This window comes from Garra rufa, chromosome 1, assembly GCF_049309525.1.
Source record: "Garra rufa chromosome 1, GarRuf1.0, whole genome shotgun sequence".
NCBI lineage: Eukaryota > Metazoa > Chordata > Actinopteri > Cypriniformes > Cyprinidae > Garra > Garra rufa.
In genome coordinates this window covers 38,982,900-39,009,291 of record NC_133361.1, presented here as the reverse complement: position 1 = coordinate 39,009,291, position 26,392 = coordinate 38,982,900, and positions in this window count along the sequence as shown.

Genomic DNA, 26,392 nt, shown 5'->3' with positions numbered 1-26,392 from the left:
TCAGCTAGTGATGGAGATGTTGTTTGTGTCTTGTGTGTGCCTTGTTCTCTCTCTCTGCCCTTTTGTTCCAGTGCCTGCCGATGTTACACCAGGAACATCGCCAGCCAAAAGGGGGAATTATGTAGTATCTCGATCAACAGAGCACAAACTGCAGAGAATCAAGCCAGCCATAAAATTAATCACAACCAGCACATGACCAGCACATGACCATCACATGACGATCACCAGACTCCAATTTTCTGGACCGTTTCTATTGAGATCTGCGCCTTATGCCTCAGGGGAATCAAACACGACTTACGCATCCAGAGAGAAGAAAACGCTCTCTGTCTCAGAGCACCTAAGAAACAAACCTCCAGTCTTCTATGGACCTAAAGCTGGCAAGTCACATGATGCGTCCAGCGTGATTCACATGATTTTTCGGATTTCCTGTCCCCCTCCCCTCTGTACTCAATTGAGACATGCGGTGCGTTTGGAATGTCAATGCATAGACAATCTTTAAGAAACGATCAGCTTATTAGTATTACTATTTACAGTATCATATGTTTTCATGTTTTCTTTTACATGCTTGATGTGTTTTATGTGATCATTGGAGTTTAATCTATGCATTATATGCCTTTAGGAAAGGAAGTTGTCAAATGTATTAGCATGCAAGCGATATACTATTGATATGAGATGAATGATCTTGCTGATTGCAGTTTGTCTGAATGAACGAGAAAATGATATTTTGTATACTTTATGCACTGCATTAGTTTATTGAAGTTAATAACAAAAATTGCAGAGAAATCCATATCCTAATAAGTTACGTACCAGAAGGAATTACAGGACGGAAAGGGGGTGGCGTGACCCGCCCCTTTAGCAATGCCATTGGATCCCAGCATCGTGGGACGTGCCCTAGCGGCCTGTTTAAAACCTCATCCTCCGAACTCAGCGAACTCAGAGCTCTCAGCTCTTGCATCATGCCTTTCGCCTCTTGTGGTTTGAGTGCCCTTTCCATCTGCGCTCGACCACTCGACCAAGCAAGCGACGGTGCCATCAAAACTCTACAGAACTGAAGCTTCGTGACAGCCGAACTTTTCCAAGTCTCGCAACGCAGACTCAAATGAACTTCCAGCGCATCAACCTGTGCAACCCGCCAACCGAAGCTCCTCCCGGCAACCAGCCCACTCCTCCACGTCGAAGGATCTCCCAAATTACGTCATCGACCAGCAACCAACCAGAACTTTTGCTCAGACGAGCCTCCGGAACCCCCGTTCCCAGTACTAACGCAAGTAACAAGATCTCTCTTTACTTCGCTGAAACTGGTGCAAAATACTCCCTAAGTAGTTAAAAGCTAAGTCTCTGCTTTTGTGATTTTCTAAGGTTGCGATCTAAGAACTAGTTAAGATACTAGAACATTTGGGGTTCTCTTCAACTCAGTAATTTCTCATCCCCGGAACTGTATGAGTATGAGTGTGAATGTGTGTGTGTGTGTGTGTGTGTGTGTGTGTGTGTGTGTGTTTATTTGTGTTTTAGTAGAGATTAGTTTTGTGTCTTAGAGTAGTTCAATAAATCATTGTTTCATTAAAAGAAGTGTCTTGACTTTGTTCACAAAAGTTCTATCTGTGTTTAGATCAAGCTACCTCAGCTTTAAAATTTCCTAACGTAATATTTTGGTTTATTTGTGATCTTGGCCAGGATCATAATATAAACCTTTTTGAGTTGATACAGTATACTGAATTGACGACTTCGCCGGACGAATGGTCAAGAAGTGTAATCTATTAACTCTGAATCAATTTAATCAAGTTCCGAATCTCGATTCGGATTCGATTCATTTTTTTTAATCATTATAAATTTGAGCTAATTAATCCTTACAAAATCCTAGATATTAAATAAGAAAGTATAAACTTGAAGGGAATATACCAGCAGGTACATTTGTAATTAGTAAATAGAAGAATATATATACCCGGGTATGTTTAAGGGTAAGTAAGCTTACTCCTGGATGTTTTGGAACCAGCATACCTCCGTAGATGTGACGGTAAATTAGCCTTTCTTTCTGGAATACCCCCCAGGTCTTGCTTCTGCTCCTGCTCAGTATTTCAGTTTTCAATATTTGCTCAGTATTTCCTTTGTTATATAGCCGTGTTTGTTTTCTTGTTTTGCCAGTTAAATGCTAGCATTAGGATCTGCCTTACCCACCACTGGTTTCAGCTAGAGCAGCTGGCATCCCAGGGACTTCAGCACTGGCTGTCACAGAGGCTGTTCCCCTATCCTCAGTGCTCTCTGTAATGGCGGTGGCCATCCTGTGTGTTTGGGCTACACACTGCTCTGTTTCCCCTCCTGAGCTCGTTCCAGTCCACAATTCCACTCCAAAGTCCACTCTAGTCTGTGAGTCTGATCCAGAGCCTGCTCCAGTCCATAAACCCCCTTCAGCTCCTTCCGAGGTGGCAGCTTCCACTGTAGAACTTTCCAAGGCAGCGTCATCTGCTGCAGCTCCTCTCTGGTTGGTGGCGCCAACTGCCCTGTCATGGCCAAGGCGGCTGTTTCTGAGCTCTTCGCCTGTCCTATTAAGGTCAAAGAAGGCCATCTCTGAATGGTCTGCCTGTCCTGCTACAGGACTGTTGTTAACTTCTCTGTGCTCTGTGTTACAGTTCTGCCTGATCTGCCTTGGTGGTCACCTGCCTCGTCAGCTCCACGCTGGTGGACGTCTGCTCACCCTGAGCCATCTTGGTGGTCTCCTTCACCATCAGCTCCACTGAAGTGGTCCTCAGCTCCATCAGCTCCACTCTGTTGGTCATCTGCTTTACCGTGGAGATCTTCAGCACCAACTGCTCTGCCGTGGAGGTCATCTGCTCCCCCAGGTTCCGTTCCGCCCTGGTCTCCTTCTCTGATGACTTCGCCCTTCACCCTCTGCCTCCTGTTCTACCTTTGTCTCTAGTTCTTCCAGTCCATGGACCTGGCCCTCCATACCTCCCAGTGTTCTGCCTCCGCTCCACCACCCTGTTGGTCTGGAAGCCGCTCCTTAGGAGAAGGGCTATGTCACAATCCCTGTCTGTGTTTCCTGTCTCTCTGTTAATGGACTCCTAGTTTGTAGCTCTGTGTCTTTTCTGTAGCCTTGTTCCCCTGTTTCCCTGCTGCTCCATTCTCATTGTTGCCATGGACACTAATTTGACCACACCCTCCTGCTTGTCAGTTACCATAGTAACTTATTTGTTTCAGTGCTTATTTGCCAATTGTTGTAACCATTGATGCTCCTGTCCCTGGTGAAAAAGACAGCATATGCTGGTTAGATAGTTTTGATGCTGGGATGCTGGTTAGGTAGGTTTTGATGGTGGTTTAAGCTGGTCCTCAGCTGGTTTATGCTGGTCCTTTGCTGGTTTATGCTGGTCCTTAGCCAAGGTCAAGGGCCAGCATAAACCAGCAAAAGGACCAGCTTATGAATCTATTTTTACTTCAAAGATCTACCTGATAAAAACTCTAATATCCAGTTATATAATCTTTCATTATCCATAGCCCATTTTATATATGTAACTTCAGATAAAAACAAAAACAAAACAGCCATAGTAACTTTATATTTTAATTATACACACCTCCATGCCAGCTTTGTTCTTTTTGTTATAAATATATAAAAAAAAAAATTGTTTTGCAATGTTTACCCTAATTTGTGTTCATTAATCATATTAAAAAAAAGGAGAAGCTGCCGACAAAAAAATACATTAAGGTATATATTTTGTAGGTGTTTCCTGAACTGTCCTGTCCAAGCAGCTTTTGAGGCTAAGACAAGAAATTACACGGACACTTAAAACTACATTTTCCTTAAGGTGTGCCTTTAGCCCAGTCATATCCTGCAGCCTTGTTTGCAGTGAGCAATGTTAAAAAATGACTGTATATGTATATATTTAATTACATTCTGGTGCGAGAAGTTATAAATATATTTCTGTTAGAACCTCTTTATATCATGTTAGCTTACTGACCAGGTAATTTTCATAAAACACACTAAATGTTATTTAAAACATTTAAATTGTTGGCGACCAGTGTTGGGGAGGTTACTTTGGAAATGTAATAGATTACAGATTACAAATTACTCTATTTAAAATGTAATAAGTAGTGTACCTTTTCTATTACTTTATAAAAGTAACTGATTACCTCTGATTACTTTTTGATTACTTTTAAGTTTCTAATGGATATTTTCAACTAAATCATTTTCAAGCATTTATACCAAGCAGGTGTGACCTTACAGTAGTTTACTGTTAGAATTTCAAAATCTTTCATCACTTGAACTAAGATTATATTAATTTAATTTTAAAGTACAGCCATCACAAAACCAGACCTTATAACAAAAAAATAGTTTACTGTTGTTACAAAATCAAAATTTTGCATAGCTATGACAGGACACACTGGCAAGCAACAATGCCTTGAAAAACTTAAATCTTAAAAAAGATTTCTTTAAATATCTAAATTATCTATTTAAAATATTTTTTTTTTTTAGTTATATTTAAGAAAAAACACAATTCTAGATTATAATAAATATATAATATAGTAATTTTCTTCTTACTGATATTATAAAAAAACTGTAAAAATCTGCATACTAAATTTTTATTACCACCATGTGTGAAGGGAAATCATTATACCATACAGGGCTAATAATTATTTCTCACTAACAGAAGAAAGAATAGATTCTAGAATAGATACTGCCAAATCCAAACAGACTCCATCATTGTAGCTGTGTCATAAAATCCATGGTATTGTTTATTTATTATTATTATTATTTTTTTTTATTGTTTTAAATAAAGTTCCATTTCATCTAAAACACTGCTTAGATTCAGTGACCAACTGGGGTGCTTCACTAGATGATAGCTCGATTTTGCAAGACAAAATGGGACAAACTAATTGAGAGATTTGTCCACTAGGTGGCACGTTAGGTCAACATCGATCATTATAGAAAAAAGTTTCAAGCCCTTGAGAAAAATAGATCTATATTATTCGAAAATCAACTAAACTGCAGCGGATTTTCATCCTTCAAATCATTACTCACGTTTCAGCTGAAAATCACGCAGTAGTGTAAACACTGATTTTACAAATGACACTCAAAATTAAAATAGGTTAATGTGATAAAATATCCTATGAATAATCCTTTCAACATATACAAAAGCAAAACTGCAGAACACACTCATTCACTTCCCCTTTTAAACCAATTTAAAATACACTGAAACAATAAAAACGCAACATTCCTTTTCTTTAACCCAGCCTATTTCCGTTTTCTCTATTAAAATGTCTTCTCATCAATTTTTTCTTTACCACAAGAACTGCCTTTTAAAATAAAGGTCAACCAATGAGATGACATACTGGAACAGTATCTAATCCTGGAGCATTTGAAGCAGCAGGAAACTTCACACTGCTCCAGAGATCTGTTGAAACTCTGTGTGAAGCTTTCCTAGTCTTATGTTTTCTGAAGACCTGGTTCACATACCTTAAGTGCAAGTTGAATGGTAGGAGAGTGAAGGAGGGTGATTGCAGGGTGGAGGTAGGGGTATGTGAAGTGCAGAACAAAGTTGGTGTGATGAGTGAGACTGGGCTTTTTGAATCATCAGTAAAACCAAATTTGTTACATATTAAGTATTATCCCATCAATGATTTTGGAAAACACAAGGTGTTACAATATTGTAACAAATGTAATTCCTAAGATGTTTGGTTCCACTAGTTGAAGCATGTATGAATATTCATGGGATTCCCTTTAGCCCACACTGGACAATTTTCGGCAGTCTTGCAATCAAAGATAGTCTACGAAAATATTCTGACAGTGTCAGAAATTCAGCATGTTTGACCTACATCTACTGACCAGCCAGTAAAAATGCAACATGAAATGATGTGTCGATCACAGTGATATGGCACTAAAACTTAAAACTGCTTACCTCAAACTTTTTTCCCTTCCTCTTTCGCATGTACCTCTTTTTTCAGCACACATTAAAAAGTACAACTGCCTGCGAGTCACTAGGTGTTATTATACAGTGGGATTTGTAATGATATTATAAGATTGCTGGAATGGCACATTCTATAGAAGGCTTAAGCGTGTCCACGTGAAAACATCCAAACAAATGGAACTTTTTTAAAAATTTTATATTTATTAATTAATTGTAGAGGTTCCTAACCTAAACTAGTCGTTACTTGAAAAGGAACACAACAAGGTTTTAAAAATGAAACTTTATTAACTTTATTTATTTTAATATTAAGCAATTTAGGGTAACGCTTTAGATTACAGCCCGCAAAGAACTACGTAAGTAAACTGAATTTACGGTGTAAGTTTCTGTAATTATAGTGTACCTATAAAGAACGTACATGTAGGTATAAGGGAAGAATATGTTAAATTTGGGTAATTAGGGGGTAACAACTCAGATATGCAACCTGCAAAGAACTACATAACTATACTGAAATTACGGTGTACGTTTCTGTAATTATAATGTACCTACAGTATTAAAGCACGTACGTGTAGGGAGAACATATGTTACATTTTGATAATTGGAATAACAACCAGATACGCGACCTGCAAAAAAACTGTAAGCAAACCTAAGTTACGGTGTTAACAGGTATCTCTATTACTGTGCCAGGCATAAATCGTACGCTTGGTGTATCTACACGTAAGCTTTTTTAAATTACTGGTAAAATACACTCTTGTTCCATATAATTACAGGGTAAGTGCGCCATCTGCGGGATGTAAATTAAAGTGGCGATTGTTCCGCTCTTGTTCAAAGAAGTTACAGGGTAGGTACACAATACATAGCAACGTGACCTCATAATAATTCGTATGTATTTTACATAAAATGTGGTTCTACAAAACATACATTTATTTACGTTTTTACAGACACTAAACTATAGGTCTACATAATGTTATCAAGACTACACTTTAAACCCTTAAAATACATAAAATTTCTGCAATCGTTTAATCATTCATGCAGTGGCGGCTCCTGACAAATATCTCTGGGGGGGCAACTGTTCCGATTTTGGCAAAGATAACCGCTTTAATGGGTAAAATGATAAAATTCAGATAGCCAACTTTACAGCATTACATTGCATTGTTTGATTTGGTTTCTCTGTTCCTAGATGGCAACATCAGGCATGAATTGTACAAACTGTACAGTATTTTGAATAGCTATATTAAATTTATCGCAATGGTCTCAAATACACTGAAACACTTCCACCATGGCCATCAAGAGACACATTGTCATCAACTAGTTTGCCCTCTAAGAGTAAAAAAAAAAAAAAAAAAAAAGCCATACTGCTTTACAATTAAAGACTTTTTATTTCTCATATTAAAACTGTAATTAATCAAATCTTTCCAGAACATATTCAGTATAAATTTGGCTGCCAATATGCAATCAATACAACTATTTAAAATTCAACATTTGGAGAATACAACATATAACATACAAGGCCGTAACCAGGGTTTGAAAATTAGTGAGGTGTTAAGAATTGTGCTATAATAACACCCACAAATGCACTACATATAGCCTAAACTTCAAAATAGACAGACATGTAGATGATTGTGAAAGATTTTTTATTCAGTATAATGTTTTACATGGAAAGTTCGTTTTTTTTTTTAGCTGAGGGAATTTTTATTTTATAACAAGTTATAAAAATAACGTTAGAATAATGACACTGACATAAAACTAACGTTCAACTTTCCACTTTATAAACGTCCCAAAGTGTCACACTAAATTGGACATACGAGTCAAAAAACACGTATAATAGGTGGATCTGGCAACAAACGGAGGCTGCTGCACCCGCGCTCTCACTCAACGTGTTCTCAAGCCCCTATCACTGTGCTAGCTTCTCGTAGCAACATGAATTGCAAACACTCATGTGATATGAGGTGGTTTAAACGGCTAAATAATCATTCGAAGAGCTTGACATTTTATTTTTGAATATAAAAAATGACCGAGGTCCGGACCTCGGTGACCTCATAGCTGGCTACGGCCGCGATAACATAAACAATTCACCATTTAATAACACACATCACTTGTATTGAAATTTTGCTCGCCTCTCTTTTAAGCAGGCAAAGTGATCAATTACCCTCTCATTAAAATCAGGCATGTTCCTCACAAGTTCCCTCTCCATTGAAAGCATGGCCAATGCATTCAGACTAGGGATGTGCAGATCCTAAAGTATCGATATATCGATACTGATGCGAGAATCGAAAGTATCGATACTCAAATTGAAAATATCGATACTAAGGTGTGTTTTATTTACCAGTGATTTTGTTTATTTAACAAAAAGCCAGGAGTACAATGTGCATTGAATTGGATGCATAACCTATGTTAGAGAATAACTGTTCACGATAGAACACTTTTCCTGCTCATCTGAACGCACGCAAATGATGCAAGACAGAACCAATCAATCAGAGAGCATTCACTCCCTTTAGACAGTGCATTCAAACAGGGCTTCGTTTCGCTAAAGTATCATAAGAAAGCATTGATGCTTTTGGGAACGACAGCCCTGTACAATGCTTATCAGAGGACAGAAAATAAAAATAATGTTTGAGCTATTTCTCAATAAACAAACTGAAACTGAAGCTTACATAATTTGCATTTCACAAGTGCAATTACATTTCTTTAAATTAACACTTAAATTAAATTAACACTTGATCATGTTTTGTAGTAATGTTAATATAAATTATACACTGGCAGAATAAAAATGTTGTATTTTATGTGTGCAACAGCTTGTCACTGGCAGCCCCTTATGAAACCAAGTATTTTCAACTGTAGGTTTTGTAGTTACCACTAAAGTAAACATATTTTAAATAAATATTTAGAAAATAAATACATATTTAGAAAATAAAATTTAATTAGTTGCATATTAAATGTTAAAATGCATTTCAAATATAAAGTGTAACAGGTTATAAAAAAGGGCATAATTACATATTTTACTCTTATTAATTTAATAAATGTAATAATTAAAAAATTAAGTTTAAAAGTATCGTATCGGTATCGATATCGATGATACTGGCCTTAAAAATATCGGTATCGTATCGAAAAGAAAATAAGTGGTATCGCCCATCCCTAATTCAGACGTCTCGCTACACGCGTGCGTGCTGTACATCTTCGAGCACGCATCAGTGCGTATTACGAAATCACGTTGGGGCGAGCCCTCCCGGTGCCCATTGAAATGCATTGTAGGGTTCAAAATTTGAAAAAAAAAATCTCACAATATAACTCTATGAGACCGGCTGGGGCGATTTTCAATCTGACTGAGATCGCCCCAAGGGGGCGGGGTTTTAGGTTTGAAAGTGACATTCAGGCTGTTGATTGTACAGTAATATGCAGACTAGGACTAGCAAAATAAGAGTCTTTTTCTCCTCTCTTTTTTCGTGTGGCTCAAGGAGGGCGATGCACTATCGCCCACCATGGGCCAGCCGCCCCTGCATTCATGTAATATTAACTTCGTTTGCCGGTGGGACACATAAGGCGTTTTCTCTGACATGCTGTGACTAATAACAGAACCATAAAATACACGGAACACGCATCTTAATTACAAAATGAAACAATTTTATTCGTGTGCTGTAACCCAGATCTTCAGAATCCATACGATTTGCGAGGACCAGACCCAATTTCAAGCCTTTATCCGGCGATCTTCATCTGCATCTCAAACAGCGAGTCCAGCAGCATCAGCCATAAACCCGTGCTGTAGTGAATTTTGCGACAGGAAAATCGGACGTTCATTGGCTCTCGCCTGCATTCGTCACAGATTACGACATGCCGTTTTTCTGGTGAAATGTGTTGAAATGATGCGTGGGCGCCTTTGAGGAGTGGATCAAAACAATAATCTGAATAATATTTTCAGCAATTAACAATTTAAATTCTGCTCTCATCCTACTGCACCTCAAACCTACTGTATTCCGCCAGAGAGGACTGTGGCTGCAGACGCATCGTTATTTGGATTACTTTTTTGTACAGCTGTTGACATTTTTGCAATAAATAAATGATTATGATTGCACTTTCCTGTCTTTTATATTTTTATTACTGTACAGTCATAGTTAACGTTAGGTTTAGTGGTAGGAGTGAGATTAGCAACTTTAAAAAATATGTTCAGATATATTTTAGATATATTTTCAGATTGTGCGTATATGTATTGTACCCAGAGCCGGATTAATGCAAAGGCAAACTAGGCACGTGCCTAGGGCCCGATTGGCGGGATGGGGCCCAGACAGAGGGACAATTTTTTTTTCTTTTTTTTTAATGTACAAATGTCCTATCTACAATCTATTTCAATTTTTATTAATGAACTAAAAATAGTGACGATGTTTATCTTAACCATAGACTGTTACATTGTCATATTAACGCCAGCCCATGACTGTATAGAGCGGCGCCAGCCAGTCAGAGCCATACAGAGCGATTTGTGATAAGCTTTTCATCCAGAGTTATGTCGCGTTCCAGGCAACCGTAACCCGTGTTTTTCCAACCTTCTACCCGTGAAAGTGCACTGGAACGGCAGTCAAACCCGTGACTTCCCACTCGTGAACTCATACTAGATCGATGGACTCCCAGTTACGAGTTCTGACGTAACATACAATATCAGCCCTAATGAGTGCGGTGTTTATGCAAGTGGTACACGGTGGAAAAATAGAGCATAGGACAATATAACGTTGCAATCAAATTAATAATAATATAAAAATAATAATAATTCATGAATTTGCCCAGGCAGTTTGGCGTGACTTGCCTGGAACGCTACAAAGTCGTGAGTCGTGATTTTAAGTCGTGTTTTACGAGCTCAAAAACCTGCCTGGAACGCGTAGCATTAGATGCATGCTGCACATTTATTGTTATTATTAAATAAGGCCTATTATTACATTGCATTTAGTTTGAGAGCAAAGGAATGACAACATAACCTGTACATTATTTGTTTTGTATTGCTTTTTACCTTCTCTCCAAAACGTTTTTTTTATTTTATTTTTTATTTTTTTTAATTCAGGCAATTTTATATTTTGAAAAAATTAAATAAAGCAAAGCCGTTTGAACAGCGCTCTTCACTTATTATTTTATTTTGGCACCATGATCCGCACTTACAAAACAGTCTTCTTTTTAGCGTTTATTTTACAATAATAACCAATAAGATAGAACAGGTGTGGTGTTTTTTTTTTAGCAGCTAATCTATTGGTGATTAATATAAATAAAATAAAGCTAAAACTCTGTTTTGTCAGTCTTCCATGGTCTCATAGCCTACTATGAGAAATAATACAATGCATCACAAATCCGTGAGTACAGTTTAAAACCCGTGGGAACGGATTGCTAAAGCGTACACACAGATTATAAATTTGTTGGTAAGGATTCAAAATCCGAGGGTACGGTTTACAAAATCGGAGCTCACGGATTGGAAATTCGTGGTTTGATAATCCATGGGCACGATTTATATTTATTTATTTAACCGAGGGAACAGTTTAAGAACTCGTGAGTACAGTTTAAACTGAGAGAACGAATTGCAAAACCGTCCCCACGGATTAATTATTTTTCTTCTACAGGTGATGTAAGGGGCTCCATAAATTTATTTGCTCTGTTTACATAGTCTACTGACACCTATTGGTTATTTACTGGTAGGCTACTACTGCCTTAACAATGACACTCCCAATGGATAAAATGAGGATAATTTAATAGCATTTAATAGAGCCGTGTAATGTAGCCTATAAATAATGAATCTCAAAAAATAGTCTGATTGACAGTTTTATTTACAACACATGACTTATTTTGGTATACAACAACCAATTTTTAACCAAAGACTAGGCTATGTAAAATGTGAATTAACTTTTATTAGTAACTTTGGTAAATTTCATATTTCAATTCATAAATAACATCGACGGAGGTGGGCCCAGAAAATGCAGCCTGCCTAGTGTAGTCCATTTATTTAATCCGGCTCTGATTGTACCTACTCTGTAACTTCGTTGAACAAGGGGGTAACAATCGCCACTTTAATTTACAGCCCGCAGATGTCTACTTACCCTGTAACTTCTTTGAACAAGAGCGGAACAATCGTCACTTTAATTTACAGCCCGCAGATGGCGCACTTACCCTGTAATTACATGGAACAAGAGTGTATTTTACCAGTAATTTAAAAAAGCTTACGTGTAAATACACCAAACGTATGATTTATGCCTGGCACAGTAATAGAGATACCTGTTAACACCGTAATTTAGGTGTGCTTACAGTTTTTTGCAGGTCGCGTATCTGGTTGTTATTCCAATTATCAAAATGTAACATATGTTCTCCCTACACGTACGTGCTTTAATACTGTAGGTACATTATAATTACAGAAACGTACACCGTAATTTCAGTATAGTTATGTAGTTCTTTGCATGTTGCATATCTGGTTTGTTACCCCCTAATTACACAAATTTAACATATTCTTCCCTTATACCTACATGTTCGTTATATATAGGTACACTATAATTACAGAAACTTACACCGTAAATTCAGTTTACTTACGTAGTTCTTTGCGGGCTGTAATCTAAAGCGTTACCCAATTTAGTGCTGACAAAGAATGTATATAATTATTTACAGTCCCCCTACAATACCTGCATGGCCCACTGGAGGGTTTGGAAACTGGCAATATACAATTGAGAATGGAAGATCAATTAACACTCCTAATAGTAGTAGTATTAAACAACAGCTTGTTGAGTTCATTTTCCAACATTTGACTCATATATGCCACAAAATAGTTTGCCTGTACCCATAATACTGTATCTCCTAATCATAAGCTTTAATCTTATCACTACAAGCGTTGTACTCTTAAGTTTTTGCTAATATTTTGCTTTCAAAACAATCCTTATAAAAGCAGAAAAACAATACAATGTTATGTTTGAAAGACATAAAAGTAAGCTTTCTTTCACCTATTACTAGATGCAATGAAGAGATCTGATATCACTGAATGAATGCACTGTATTAGGATCCCTCACATTTGTCACAGTAGATCTGCAAGGTTGTAATCATCTGTTGTTGCTCTGCTCATCACAATGTCGACTAAACTTCTTTCTTGATTCAAATCAAGGCTGCTATAGTTCAGCTGTTTTGAGCCTCAATAATTGTACTTTTGGTTCACTTACTATTAATTACAACAGCTTTCATAAATGTTATCATCAGATTTGTCTACCATATTATTTTTTAAAACATTCATATTGACATAGCACTCTTCAGAGTTATCCTGTTCAGAATCATCATGATTCTTGTTTTTACCAAATCCTACATTTTGATAATTAGCCTCATCATCAACTTCATTTTTATTGTGGGATGCACCTGCATATGTATTATCTGTACCTAGAGACGTTGCATAGAGAGGGACAAAATGACAGAAAAACTGTAAGGAAAAAAAGTGACTTAGGATAAAAAAAGAGTTAAAAAATTATATAGAAGACATCATCTGACTTCTTTTATAGAATAAAACCATTACCTTTTGCAAAAGAGCACTTTGAATGAATTTCCTTACTCCTTTGCCATTGTCTTCTCCTCAGCAGGAGGACGACTATGAGGAAAGACACTAAGAGCAGTACAGCTGACACTGCAGCACCAATGACAGGAAGCAGGGAGGCTGAGAGAGACACACGTATTTGAGTTAAACTTCATTAAAATCAGTTCAGCTTGTTTTTAGACTCTTACACATCAGTACCTGTGATAGTGATGAGCAGCAGTTCAGAGGCAGATGAACGGAAGGAGCGTGAGGAGACACTGACTTCATAAACACAACTGTAGTTTCCCTCATGTGAATAATCTGCCTCAGGAAAGGAGAAAGAGGCAGAGTGATTGACAGCTGACTCACTCCTGGTGATGTTTGACCCTCTGAACAGGTGAAAAGAGCCTCCAGGATACTGAGATTCAGTGAAACAGATGATAGTGAAACTGTGGCCCCTGGTGATCACTGGCCCCTGAGACCCCTCAACAAACCATCCATCAGGAGCACTGTGGGAAATACTGGGCTGCTGCAAGTCCACTAAAGAGAAGAATTCACAAGAAGAATACATTTATATGTATTATATAACAGCAAGAATCAGAGCCTCTGACCAATCTCAGATCTAAAAAAGAAAGTACATTGTGATTAAAATCTTGTTTTTTTGACATGCTGTAAGTATTTGTACTTGGTAGTGTATTTGACATTGTAAGGAGCCAAGGACAAAAGTGCATAACCCTTATTGTTTGTATAAGCTTTCTTTTACTAATTTTACGTTTCTGTGATTGAACTTTAGCACAACAAAGTGAAATCACGTCTTTGCTTTTAAGCCTTCTGTCACGTTAAAGGTGCAGTGTGTAGATTTTTGCGGCATCTAGTGGCGGGATGGTGAATTGCAACAGTCCACCGCTCACCCCTCCCTTTACAGAACTACGGAAGCCGATACAGGATTAAAATCTCACCTTTTTTTGACAGCAACGAATAGTGAGATTTCTTTTAAAACGTAATTTAAGAAATTATATTAACTTAATCATTCAATAAAACTATGTTATTGTGAATATTACTTGTTCATCATTGTGTTGAAGTTAATAAAACATAAGTCTTTATGCACCCCTGAAAACATAGTTATTGCACCACTGTCTAGAGATCATCTTAAATATTACACGGTGCACCTTTAACACAAGTGACTGCAATTTAATTTAATTAAGAAGATTCAATTATTTATTTTAATTATTTTGCCTTCTGTTCCATGTTACAAAATGTTCTATATGTTTCCTAAAATAAAATATACTGTAATCCGTTTGAAAAAAAAAAAGGTAGTTTTTTTTACCCAGACATTTAAATCTAACATTGTAGAGCAGTGATTACAATACCGTAATACCGTGAAACCGTGATATTTTTATCCAAGGTTATCATACCGTCAGAATCTTATACCGGCCCATACCTAGTGTCTTTAATCATATATGGTACTATTTTCTTCATAAGAAAGTGCTAAATAATCAAGGCACATTTCACCATGGATCTAGAAATTTGGTTGATCCTTGAAACAATCGCAGGAATCAACATATACATACGCATACATCTACATATATACACACACATACACACACTGGTGTTGAAAGGTTTGTGGTTGATAAGTACCTGTGATAGTGATGAGCAGCAGTTCAGAGGCAGATGAACGAAAGGAGCGTGAGGAGACACTGACTTCATAAACACAACTGTAGTTTCCCTCATGTGAATAATCTGCCTCAGGAAAGGAGAAAGAGGCAGAGTGACTAACAGCTGACTCACTCCTGGTGATGTTTGACCCTCTGAACAGGTGAAAAGAGCCTCCAGGATACTGAGAAGACTCACTCCTGGTGATGTTTGACCCTCTGAACAGGTGAAAAGAGCCTCCAGGATACTGAGATTCAGTGAAACAGATGATAGTGAAACTGTGGCCCCTGGTGATCACTGGCCCCTGAGACCCCTCAACAAACCATCCATCAGGAGTACTGTGGGAAATGTTGGGCTGCTGCAAGTCCACTAGAAAACAAGAAGAAAACAACATTTCTATGGCTACAGAGACTCAAAAAATAAAGCTAACTTGTTTAAATAAACTAAAATGACTTCAAGAATTGCATCTTGTCGGGGTCAAAATTTAATCCATAGCCATTTTTACAAATGAGCTCAAATGCAAAAAAGGTATCATTACAGTTTGAGTTATACATTTATAAAATTATACATCACTAATGCATGCATCTATGATGTAGACAATAAGACAAGACCGAACACACTCACCCACAGTGATGATAACAGTGTTGCTCAAAGATGACTTGATGTTGTTGTTTTGGTAGGAGTATTGACAGCTGTAGCTGCCCTGATGTGAAATGTTTACATTATGGTTGAAAGTCACACTAGATACATGATTCTGAGAGGATACGGATGAACCGTTTCTGAAGAGCTGGAATTCAGCATTAACATTGCATCTTGGTTTAGGTGTTGTGCATCTGAACTGGATATTTTCTTCACGAGAAACAACTGCATGTGTGGAGGTTAGGGAAAGGGTCAGCACCTGCAGCTCACCTGCAAAATATTTTTTTATTTTTTTAATAATTTGTTAGGACATAATGTGTAAATGCATTAAAATTCTTGAAGTGTAATGCAATTTCTGTTGCTCATTTCCCCTAAAATAACGTATCACAGTGCTTAATATTTGGCTTACCTGAACAAACAACACCAGCATCTTCACCATGACCGCAGTTATGTGATCCAAATATAGGATGTGAGCACTGTGTGAGCAATGATTCACTTCCTGAACATCCAACATTATCCAACCAGATCTGACCACTTCCCTGGCCAAAATGAGCACTGCCATGTACACTATCAGCTCTTCCACATCCCATCTGTCTGCACACCACAGCAGCATCATTCATGTCCCAGTCGTCATCACACACTGTCCCCCATTGGCCATTATAAAGGATCTCAACTCTTCCAGAGCAGTCATTATTACCACTCACCAGTCTGATACTACAATCTCCTAAAATACATAATAACTCCATTATAATACAACTCACATCTTACAACAGGCTAAACTTGCAGATTAGTCAAAGCAGTGACTGGTTTTGTCACGATGCAGCTAGACAAGATCTGTGTTTTAAATAAGTGACTAAGAGCCTACTTACCAGTTACAGAAGTCAGAGCACTGACTGTTGAGAAGAAAAACAGTGATATTTAAACATAATGCACACTTAAAATTAAATATAAAAAATGTCCTTGCTATTCTAAGCTTTTTGAATGGCTGTTGATATTCAATAGTATAATAGAAGTCCAATAAAATGCATCCATCCATCATAAAAAGTGCTTCACACAGCTCTGGGGGGTTAATAAAGGCCTCCTGAAGCTAATTGATGCATTTGTGTAAGAAAAATATCCATATTAAAACTTTATAAACCATAAACTCTAGCTTCCGCTTACTGACGTACTTGCTTTCATAAGAGAGTAGCTTTTCAGTGGATGTTGTAGAACGTAGGGATAGTGTAATTTTGAACTTCGATGTGTAATTTTTTCACCAGAAAAAATAAATCAGATAATTGTGGGGTGCGGTAGAGTTGGAGAGGGCTCAGGCACTGTCTGCTTCACTATAATACATGCCTGCTGAAGCCATACGTTAAATATTTATATACGTTAAACACGAGTTAAACACAGACTCAAACTTGTCTGGAAAATCTAAAAATACTTGTTGCAGAATGCTGAACACATTTACGATTTGTTATGAATTCAGTTTGTAAACATGTTCTGGATTAATATTTTGGTGGTGCTCTGTCCCACCTGCCCTTACAGTATCAACCCAAACATACAGATAATCAATGATTATCAGTTATAAAGTTACTATCTTGTATTAGCAAATAGTTTCAGTTCAGTTTCAGAACAATTCAAATTGTTAAAAGCTCAGTGAAATTTTGAGAGATGACGCACAATGATAAAAAGATGGCAAAACCAACCAACTTATGTACTTCGTAATCTTTAACTGCTGTAAGATTGAAATATTACTTTGATATTAACATTGTGACATGCAGTTTAGGAAAAATATTATCATTATAATCTACAAAAGTACAAAAAAAAGTATAAAGTACAAAAATTGAAAATGGAATTTACCCAATATCATAGTAAGCAGAGAAAGTCTTGGTGTTTCCATCCTTGCGCTGTTTCAAAGTGTGCATGAAATAAGATGTTACTTCCTAATAAGTGAGAAGAGCTTTTGATGCTTTGGTGAGAACTGAAATTGACACTATGTGTATGTTAGGAACTGATCTGTCCATCAGTCTATTCTGTGCCCCCACAAATAGTTTTGACATTTAGATAAAACAAATGGTTTTTTTTTGGGTTTTTTTTTTACATTTACATTATTTTAAATTATAATCTTACTGTTTTTTATCTGGAGGTCAAGTATTGTCCAGTTCAAGTGTAGCCAATTCTGCTACTGGAGAATTCCTAACCTGCAGTTTGGCTCCAACTCTAGAAGTTCATGAATTAAACTGATTACATAAAATAACAGGCATGTGTGCTAGAGAAGGGCTGGAACTGAAGTCTTTAGGAAAGGACTAGGGTTGGCCACCACTGGTCTGGTTGATATCAATCCAGCCCTTCTAGATACTGCAACTACCCTATTATTGTTGAAGAATATAAAATATAAAATGTTTCTTAATTTCCACAATATGCAAATAATGCCCCACAAAATGTATTTATTTTTTGACTTGTTAATCTATAACATAGTAAAACTGAGAGTTTACCTGAGAGTTACTAGAAACCATATACAGTATATTCTCAGATACAATATTCAGAAATGGTGTTCAAGACTACCATTAAGTGTTAAATGCTGACTTTGCAATATGGATTAAGAGAATCGCTCTGTTTTCACATAAACAAGTTAACACACTGATAAAGCTGTGAAATAAATTAAACTTGAAATGTATTATTTAGGTACTGTGGTGTTTCTGACTATAAATTAATATTTGCAGGCACCCAAAATACATTCTTAACAGCTGTATATTTGGATTTTCTTACTTTTTTCCCCATTCCACCAAGAAAATTATGTAAATCATTTATGAATGGCTGTGTCCAAATTCAGGGTCTACATCCTTCGGAGGACTCATTTGAAGGATGTTACGTCACAGCGCCGCGACGAAGGCTGTCCAAATTCGTAGGATCCGTACGTCCGTACGTCCTCCTTTTCCCCGAATTGGAAGGATGGGTCTGGTGGATCCTTTCCCGTCCTACCTATCCCACAATTCCTTTCGGCAGAGCGCTTCCGGAATTTTCAAATAATAGCGGACGAAGCGAGCGGTAGTAATGATGTAAGTTTAAAAAAAACTGGCGTTTAAATTTTTTTTTTTTTTTTTTTTACAGCGGTTGTCTAGTTAGGCCTTTGGTTTTAGCGTTAAGTTTATTTATTTTTTTAATTTTGTATGTTTATATGTTAAAAAAAAACATCTCTTTCGTAAACTAGCTTCTCTCTTACTGCCTGTGTGAATATCCCCTTACACACAGCTAATTTCTTGTTAGTGATTGAAGCTGTTTTTAATGCTTTTAGGGACGAAAGAGCAGTTCTTTTGTTTTGTGCAGTACAGATAACCTTACTTCTTGCTTAGCGCTGTCACGGTTGCTAGGCGACCGAATATGAGCAACGGGTAGGGGAGGGAACTGAAAGAAGGGTAGGCTGTCCAAATTCACAGACACCTACTTCCAGGTTTTGCGGTCTTCGGAGGACCCCTCCTCCTTCAAACGGGTAGGAAGGATCCTAAGGAGGATGCAGACCCTGAATTTGGACACAGCCTATTTCACTAAGAACTTGAAGTGTGTGTCACGGATTGGTCAGGTTCATCCACCACCCACAGTCACCTGATTATTAATCACACACACCTGCACCTAATCAGCCACACCTCTATAAGAGCACACACCACGCACCTCTCATTGTCCCGGCTCGTTCATACGAAGAGGACTCATTGTGCTGCTCTCCTCGAGTTCACAACTATTACCTACCTGTTGCTGCTTACCTGTTCTTGTCCAATTCAAGTCTGTGCAGATCCATCCGGCTATATCCACGGGGTGTGTGTGTCGTAAGTCTGTCATCGATCCTGGATCCGTTCAGTGGTGTGTGTGCCGTAAGTTTTCAGAAGACTCACTCAGCGAATCCACCTTCTCCTCCCGTCGTTCCTGTAAACCTCTGAATACATCAACAAACTATCCAAGATTGAGATACTTACCCATTTGTGCATGTCATTCTCCTTCAGCTGCTCATCTGTTGAAATAAAACTGTTCTATATTCACTTACCTTCTTGTCCGTCTGCTTCCGTAACAGTGTGAGTGGTGCTCCAGGTTGTGTTTAATTTTTTGAAAAGCATGTCCTTATTTCGAAAGACTTGTTTCCATACAGTATGGAGTAAAAACATACAGAGATACAAGATTTCCATGCACTTGTTTTAACATTTGCAACCACCCTTTGTTGTCTTCTTGGTATAAACAACCAAGCAAACAGCTGTGGACAGAGGTGGAATGTTTTAAGATGCTGAAAAAACCTTGCATGGTTGACACAAACAAATGCTTTTGACATGTCTACCAATACCACACAAACCATTGTTGATTGTTAAGAGCCTGTCTCCCGTAGAAATGTATGTATGTTCTTAACCAAAGTATTTGTCATGCTGTATTTGGGTAGATAAGCATACTGTTTTTGGCATTCTTTCAGAACTGCATGCATGAGTTACTCCTTGTATTTTACCAGTGCAAGAGGTTATGGAAATTGTTCTCAGTCAGATTTTTCATTCAGTCAGGCAACCTTTAGAAACCGGGCATAGTAGCCTCTTTCCATGCTGTTGGTAGAATACCCATTTGATACGAGGTATTGATGAAATGTGATTCGTCCGTGTAATATGCTAGCTAAGGTATTTCATCAGGGCCACTTGCTTTTTGTGTCTCTAATCTTAGAAGGTCTCCTTCAGTCTCAACACTTTCAGCTTAACGCTTCAATAATGACTTGTTAATGTATTATAAGGTTTTAGTGTTGTTTCTATATTTACATCAAATTGTATAATTTTTTTTTATAATAACAAGGTTCACGACTCTTTAAAAATGATCTTCTGTTTGTAACAACTAAAGCTCTAAAACATATGTGATACCCTCCTAAACATCAAGCACTTTTTTTCAGTTCAAAGTTTTAACATTATGCCACGTAAAACTGAAAAAAAAAAAAAAAAATATTAAGTTGAAGTTTTTAATTGAAATAATAATTTTTTTTTAGCATGCTAGTAAGTTTAAACTAAACTATTATTTGTGCAAATAATTAGTTCCCTGTCCGCTCATTTTGATCTTCAAGTTGCACAAGTTGTTTTTTCAAACAAGCTTAAAAGGGCGTATGCTTGAAATGTGTTGCTGCATATTTTTGTTAATCTGATTACAATTTGCAATGCTTATTTTATTTATTTATTTATTTTTAATTCACCCATAGATGGAAGCACCTGCTTTCACTATTTAAGGAAAAACAGAGACAGCAGTTACCCAAAGTGTCCCAGTTTTATGGTGTGCACTGCAGTCACATTTACCAATAAAGCACTTGTGTGCTCTTTACTCCTCAAAGTGGATAACAGTGACTTCAATGTTGAACAACATACAGTGTGGGTGATAGCACCCTTGGGTGTCAAAAAGGAAGAAGGCGTTGTTGAACAGGAGGATGTTGTGTGGTTACGCCCTGAGAATGATATTAATATTTTAAATAGTCAAAAAAAAAAAAAAAAAAAAGAAACTGCAGTTTTGTAACTCACCACTGAAAAAGATCACACATAAAAACCAAGCATGGTCAGAAGCACAAAACAGTAGTCATTGTTAAACATTACTCTTATCATCCAGGGACCTGTACAGAAACTTTTTGTGTGTGTTTGACTGTATAACAACTGTTAAAGCAGTACTGCATTTGTGCTTTATGTCGTGAAGATTTCTGTTTATCATCCTTTGAGTGAGAGAATAGGCCTGTCGAGGTCTGGGACACAGAATGTCTCATGCAGAATCAAAAGAAACAGACAGTACTGAGCGACTGGAAAAGGCTTGCGATTTTCACAACAGGTAGATAGAACTGAATAGACTTGAGCGATATGCATGTCTTGTGTATATTGCAGTGAAACAGTTCACACTCCACTATCAGAAGAGCGTGTCAAAGAGGAAGTCATTTCAGCCTATCGTACAGTTTAAAAGTTAATGATGTTCAGCAGACGTGATGCGGAGGCAGAACTGTTGTAAACTGGTACAATAATGATATTCTGACACTGATCCATCAGAAATGATGAAGCCAGTCTTTCTTTCCCTAAACATATTAGTATTCATGTTATTGCTCCATTTGGTCCAATGTTTTTTATTTGAAGGAAAAATTTGTCTGAGCAATAGCCTTGTGAGCAGCGCTACTCTATCATATCCACTACGTAATTGGTTAGGCATAAATAGTGAGATTTTGTGTCTCTGCCTTAATAGTTAGTTAAATCACACAAGCATAAACAAACCCAAAACTTTTTGTAGACACTACCTAAAAATAGCATATTTTATTTAAACCTTTGGGGAGATGAAATAGAATAAATAAAACAATAAGCCCCATGGAGCCGTGGTTTACCATCAACTTAGAACAACGTGCTTAACAACGGCCTTTGGCTGTTCTAAATTCACTGTAAACCACGGCTCCACAGGGCTTAGAATGGCTACCACACAATGCATGTATTAACAGACAAAATATATGTATCAATATGTTACTTTTTTAGTTACTTTTTTTGGTTAAGTCATTAAACGCCATCCTTCCACTAGAAAAATAGTCCCCGCTAGAAAAATGGCAATAAGATTGTTACAGTAACATGTCTCATCTAGGGATGCACCGAAATGAAATTCTTGGCCAAAGCCGAATAATAATGAAATGCTTGGCCGAAGGCCGAATACTGATCGCGGTGTTTCGCATTTTTTTCCATTTATTTTTCCAATTTTTTCACCATTACAATAATTAAATAGTAAAAATTAGCTTTTTACTATTTTGTGTTGCTTTTCAGAGAAATAAATCAAATAACAAAAATACAATTTCAAAATATTTTTATTTTTATTTTTTTTTATTTTTTTTTTTATTGCCAACAAATATACTATTTACAGGTGATACATCAAAGGCCAACAAAACATACATGACTGTAAACATGATTTTTGTGTGCATGTGAGTGTGCGTGTAAGTGGTAATTATAACTGTGTCGAGGTTGGAACACAAGGGAACATGTAGATAAGAACCACAGACATAATAATAATAAAAAATAATAAAAATGATGATAGTAGTATTAACAAAAATTGGAGGATGGAGGGTGTGAATGGTACTCAGGGGTCAGGGTGAGGAAGATGATAAATGGCAGTAATAATAATATTAATAATAATAGTATTGATAATAATAATAATAATAACATTTTAAATGAACTACTTTAATCAAGAATGAGGGGAGGTTTGAGGATCAAGAAGAGGGCAATTCTATTAATATAGTAATTTAGTAATATATAGGATATATAAATAGAATATCTATAAAATAAAATAAGGTATTCCTTATTATTATAAATATATATATATATATATACATATATATATATATATATATATACACACATACATACATACACATATATACATATATAACATATACATATACATATATATATACATATACATACATACACACATATACATACACTACAAAAAAACAACAACAAACAAAAAAAAAAAAAAAAAAAAAAACACTATTGAGTTATTACACAGCTGCCCAGTTAATCCCCTGCTCACGTCACCCGGACGGCCATCTAGTAGAGGTGCCGTGGAGGCACAGGGCCCTAACTCCCACCCCCGGGCCACCACGCACACATGTCCAGCTTACCCTATTTGTTTGTACTTTTATTTTTTAATATTTAACCCTTTTTATTTGTGATAGATGAATGTTCAACTAATGTGAGATGCATTAAAAGAAAAGTGTGACGTGCAGCGTGGGACTATCCCTGTGCAGTCACACTTACCCTATGTGTAATTTTTTTTTTTTTTTTTTTTTTTTTTCTTCATGATGTATATGTATGTGTATGTCAACTAATGTATAAAGCATTAAAAAGCCAGACATGTAGTGCTAATCAGTGGCAATAAACTCAGGGTAATCTGAAGGTAAAAGGACCCCGGCCTCCCAATGCACCCACCTGCAGCCAATCCGAGCCACATAGAACAGGGTCACAGATGTCACAGCCAACTGGGGCCCAGAGGCAGAAAAGGAGAAAACAGAGGAGAAAAAAAATTAATAAAAATTAATAAACAAATACAAAATAAAAAAAAGGGGGGGGGGGGGGGTTAAAATATTTAACACTGAACTAGGGATGCACCGAAATGAAAATTCTTGGCCGATTCTTGTGTACTAATCTTACTAAAATCAAAGCATTGCAATTGCATAAATTAATATTAAAGTTTCAAAGAATAAATCAATTATATTAATTTAAACAATTGTTATCAATCAAATATTATATTACTTAAATAACATATACATATATTTTACTGCCTTTGTTTAAATTGTTTACATTTTTATAACACATTATCTTGTGGATCCATCAGTTCACATTTACAACTCTATGCGTTTCTCTTCCAGCTGGAGGCGCTGTCAGAATGGTACACAAAGCAAACCTTACACAAAATACGTTTCTTTTTATTTTTTCCCACCATGTTCAGGGCACAAGAAAAATATTAAGGGACTAAATTAATATCAGCATATAAAATATAATCGTCTCTCATTGTATCTGAGAGAATGCAGGTCAGATGCTGAAATCACTGTCAGTTTTCACTTTCACTTAAACATATTGCGCAGTTTTCACGTTGCTTGTGTGCTATCCATTGGCTCACCTCCATGGTTTAAAACATAAATATTTATAAAAATACAGTATATAGAAAGGACATATCTTTAAAATATTGTGACGTAACACCAACGTAAAGTCATTGTTTTTCACTTACTGAAAGCTACATCTGTCCCTGTCTCTGCTCTCATCACTGGCTGCACGCACCACTGCAGACACACCCCCTCTTGAAATTTTGGCAATACATGTTTTGCAAATCGCTATCCATGGATCTTTCTTAGATATACTGAAATACGTCCACACCGCAGAAGTGTTGCTTCAGACAAGCACCTGCAGGCTGCGGTTTCTGTTTGCGTCAACGTATTGTTTCGGTCGTGTTGTTTCGGTGATAAAAGTCTTTCGGCCGAAAACCGAAAATGCGCTTTTGGGCCATTTTCGGCCGAATATTTTCGGTGGCCGAATATTCAGTGCATCCCTAGTCTCATCTGATGGAGCTCAAACAAAAACACAGACTGGAACTGTTCTCATGCACTGTGTTATTACAGCAATATTATATTATCTCAAAAAACAAACAAACAAACAAACAAACACCTTGCAGAACAAAAAGGTGAATTAAGATTCAAATTAAGATTTAAGAGGAAATATTACAGCCTATATTCCCGTTTTGAGAATAATCATTTGTAAAATGAATCTTATTTACAAAGAACATATATTTATATCCTACTTATGCTTTACAGTTAAAGTGTTTATGATATTACTCCACAGCAGGCGGAGTAATATCACGCAGCGCCTGAAATTAGTTCCCAGCTAGGTTAGCATTTGCACATGTGCTGCGAGGTATTACTGCTCCTGCTTCGGCCATATTACAGCAGCAAACTTCCTTGACTATTACGCCGGAATGGAAGTGTAGTTCCTAATCCTATCGGCCTAGAAACTCGCAGCTTTGCATTTTCCGCTGGTATTAGTACACAATATAACTACAGAAGAGTCAAGTTTTAAATAGGACAAATATGGAAACTCGTTGGTCATTTTTGAACGCGATGTTATCGGTCTAATAGGATTCAATGATCTATGCTAAGCTATGCTAAAAGTGATATCGCCAGAACAGGAGAACAGCTGAATGGATTTCAAAACGGTAAAACTCAACTTATTAACTCGGGGGGAGTTGGAGAATGAGCCTATTTCCAAAAAAGTGGAATGTTCCTTTCACTTTTATTTATAATCACTGTTATAATAGCAAAAGTAAAAACTGGCAGAACGATAGGTTACTGAACTAATATTAATTTTCATGGTATCCCACAGGCAAAAGAAAAAAAAAAAACAGAAATAAAACAGCTAAAAAATTAAGTATAAAAACACAATTCAATCAGGTAAAGCTTTAACCATAAAAGGTTCATGGGTGTAGGCTACTTGACTTTACAAACATTTGACATATTAAATAAATATCATTCAGTGTCTGTTTCAATGTGCAGCAGATTTTTCCACGTAGTCTAATGCTCTTTTCACATAATTAAATACTATCTAATCCAAACGGTTGCATTTCTTAAAGGTGCCATTGAATGCATTGAGAGAATATTTTAAATTGTTCTCTGATATCTACATAGAAGGTATTTGGCATAGGAAAGGGCAAAAAATCTCTAGAAATGGTTTTACAGGTCCATTTACAACCCTAGAATTTGCCCCTGGAATGAAATGCTCTGTTATTTGGAAACTTCATGAATATTAATGAGCTCTGCTCTGATTGGCTGTTTCACAGAGCTCAATAGCTCGCACATGGATAAAAATATATATTTAATTAGGAGCTCTAGCCGCTTTTAATTTGCAGTTTGTTGAATCTGCCGTTTTGAATCGCCGACATTTTAGTCTCATTGCAGTGATCCATGTGCTCTGTGTAAAGTTATAATGCAGAGGGAGTGCTTCTTAGCCTACCACACAAGTTGAGCTGCTCCTCAGTGATTCTCCAGATCTGTAAATCATTCGTCATCATCAGGCAGTTATTTCTCCATCATTCACCATCATCAGCGCAGTCATCTCTCTGTTTATGTGGTAAGTGAAATCCTATGTATTGTAGGGCTGCAACGATTCGTCGACGTTGTCGACAAAAATCGATAATAGAAATAGTCGACAATGAA